We start from the raw sequence: 3463 nt of genomic DNA on the forward strand, positions 1-3463 counted from the left end.
TTGCGCAACTGCAGGGTCTTGAGACACATGCTAACTCGCAAACTAGAGAGCTAGCGACCTAAACGGTAGCCTTCAAGTTATTTCCTTTAAACTTAAATAGCCAAAAACTTACCACTTCCACACGGATAGGGAGGATAACTATTAACAGTTATTTAACCTTTAACATGCACATTAATCAAACATAATAATTTTTTCTGGGTACATGATACCATACAGCATCTGTATCAAACTTGCGCGGGCCGCACTAACATTAAACTTTCATATCAAGGTGGGGGCCTCAAACTAGTGTCCTGCGGGCCACATTTGGTCCGCGGTTCCTAACCATTCACACTCACATTCATACCTATGGACAATTTAAAGTCGGCAATTAACCTAGTATGTTTTTGGAATGTGGGAGGAAACCGGATTCCCCTGAGAAAACCCACGCATGCACGGGGAGAACATGCAAACTCCACACAGAAATGGCCAATGGTGGAATCTAACTCGGGTCTCCTAGCTGTGTGGCCTGCGCGCTAACCACTTGACCTTTAGTCAAACCAGTGCCTCCAATTATCTGGGAGGTCATTGTCAAAGATGTAACATAGGCTGACTTCATCCAGATGTTGTTGAGGCTTTGGGAAATGTGAAATGTTCCTAATGATATCTAACAGCAACACTCTGATGACATGTTGAGATGAAGTGATGTAAGATGCTTCAGATAATCTTGGGTGCAATACCAGGTAAAATATCATGTTTGCGGTGAGGCTTTGAGGTGGAAAGTAGATATTTATCATTCTGAGTATATAAAAAAAAACCTTCAAAGCTGCTGTCACTCAAGTTTAAGTTCCATTCTTTGAGGTAACCATCATAGTTAGGAGTACATAGTTAGGAGATGATACCAGAGTGTCCACTTTCAACAGAAGCAATAACAGGGTTGTGATTGGGAATATGGTGTTGTGGTCCGATTTGCAGGAGGAAGATGGAGAGATTTTGGGACTTAAGGAGTAAATTATGGCAGCTTTGAGTCCTACACCTGGGTATCAACATGTTCTATGGCAGGTCTTTGGATCTACCTTTGGGGCGGGTAGAACTAAAGCTTGGACAGTAGGACTGGACCAAGCATAACATTTTATGTGGGTCTTTATTCCTGACTGGACATGGAATTTTCAGCATTAACAACAATAAGACTGAGATTGGCGAGCGAAGGTGAATACTGCTATTTGCTTTCTTCTGTCCCAAACACTGAATGTTGATCCTACTAGGTGCCGGGTACCCTGACTTGCACCAACAACCAAAAACTGCACTACCAGAAAACATAGAAAAGATTATTAAAACACAATAGACAACAGTAGTGGCTTGCTAAAAAAGAAAATAAAACTTTCCAACCTACATTTGAACAAGTAGATTTTTAAATCAGTGTAATATTGTACATTAAAGGCAATTTAACTTACTTCTTCCAGTGTGTTGAACGGTAGCTGCTTCCCATTTGGCAAGTAACATATCACCTCTCCCCTCTAAACAGTATTCAACAACATATTTTGTTAATTTCAGAGTCATATAACACACAAAATTACAAAACACACCAACTTTAGCTACACTTACTTTGCACTGCTACTCGGCGCGTCCCGGCCAATATTGCAATTAGCACACAACCTTTTCTGTGTAAATATCGTCAACGTACAATGTCACCACCGAAATATATTGTCCCATTCATGAAATTACAATGTATTATATTAATTTTATGAGTAATTTTCAACTTACATAAGTGTTTATAGCGATTTTCCTGAAGATAGTAGCAAGCTCTGGTGCTAGCTATCTTGTCAGCTTTACTTCCTGATCTCGCGGTAGTCCCACTACGTACTCTCGCAAGATTTCCCCTCCCCCCAGCGCTGCCTTTCTCTTAAAGCAACAGTACCACAGAGATGGCAGCACAATATCAGTCCACCTGGCTACATTTGTTTCTAACAGCATTAGGTTAGTCGACATCATAACTTCTGTGGGAGATTAGGATTGTTTTCCATCTTTGTTTACTCTGTTATGTTCCTTTTCTTGGTTTAATTCTCATAGTCGATGATGCAACAACACCCTGCGGTGTAAATACGGCTATAAATGTCAAATATCTGTGGGTCCCGTGATGATGTGTTGAAAGTATACATCTGTTCGCTTTGGCATGCAAGCTCAGCTCAGTGATGTAGAAATTCTCTGTGTTGTATCCACCCACAGATATTCCTGAGTCATAAACTGCTTTGGAACTGGAAGGAGAAAAATACCTTGCTGCTTTTCTTCCACACGCTCACAACCAGAAGAATCTTTTGAGAGAAGAATCCAGCTGTGAGAAGTATATATTTCTTTTTCTCCCCCTAAAAGAAAGCACATATTTAATTGTTCCTTTTGTTTTCCCAGGTCGAGATACAGTTTCAACTTCATGCCTCAATGCTCAGCTCTTTTTAAAAGCTGACATATGTATAATGAAGAAAATGCAACTTCCCATCATGCAATTACTCTCGGCAATTTCTTCTTCGTTCTACTGCTTCATCACGCCTGAAGTACATTTATATTTCTATAAGGTGCATGTCCTTCCATTAACAACACAGAGTGATTCTCTGTCACAGTAAGGCAGTAATGAGATATCCCAAGAGTTGATATTCTTGGGATTTTTCTTTACATCACGCGTGACTAACCTGCGGTATTTAAGTCCAATTCACATAAGTCCCTATGCAGCAATACATCAATACTCCAGCAGTTCATTCTTTTATAAAATATATTTATATTATTCACATGTATTTTGCTACTACAGATACAAAATGATGCAAAGCAGGGGCCAGTCATTGTATGCGCCGGGGGGACAGGATCCGGGTCTTAGGTCAGCATCTTGGTCAGTGAAGCTGAGCATCCATGTGTGGCCGACCCTGGGGGAGTGCGGGTGAAATGTCTTACCAAGGACAGGACACAACAGCAGCGACACGGAATGGAGGAATCGCCGTTTCCCTCCTGAGCCACTGGTCACCTTTGTTAGTTTTAATATAATGAGAAACAACCATATATTTTTTTTAATATTTCAACTCTATGCTGCTAAAATTACATTATTTTTTCTCATAATATAACATGTTTATTTTCATAAAATTGCTACTTCGTCATTGTTAGAACATTTTTTTTTCTCTTAATATTTTTTTCATTTTTTTCATTTTTACTATTTTTTGGTTTCCAACTATTTCAACTTTTCTTCTCATACCATTATGATTTTAATCCCATAATATTTTTACTTTATTCTCATAATATTATAACTTTCCCCCCCAACTTAATTTTCAAAAAGTACACCTTTACCTTTATTTTGTTAGTTTTAATATAATGAGAAACAAACCGCCAACCCTCCTGAGCCACTGCCTGGCCTGGTGACATTGTTGTTAAATCTGGTACTTTTAGAGGAGTGACAAGTAAATTTGAGCAAGATTGGTAAAAAAAATGGCCGCCATCAAGCAAACTG

General features: G+C 39.2%; 1 long non-coding RNA gene across 1 annotated transcript; it reads right to left on the reverse strand.

Moving 5' to 3' along the window:
* Positions 1-396: 396 nt before the first annotated feature.
* LOC131110168 (uncharacterized) lies at positions 397-1819 on the reverse strand. Its single transcript, XR_009120852.1, has 3 exons — positions 1741-1819; positions 1582-1637; positions 397-1493 (listed from the first exon to the last, which is right to left on the reverse strand). It is a non-coding gene; the product is annotated as an uncharacterized LOC131110168 (long non-coding RNA).
* Positions 1820-3463: the final 1644 nt, after the last annotated feature.

Source organism: Doryrhamphus excisus, chromosome 23 (genome assembly GCF_030265055.1).
Source record: "Doryrhamphus excisus isolate RoL2022-K1 chromosome 23, RoL_Dexc_1.0, whole genome shotgun sequence".
In the NCBI taxonomy this organism is placed as follows: domain Eukaryota; kingdom Metazoa; phylum Chordata; class Actinopteri; order Syngnathiformes; family Syngnathidae; genus Doryrhamphus; species Doryrhamphus excisus.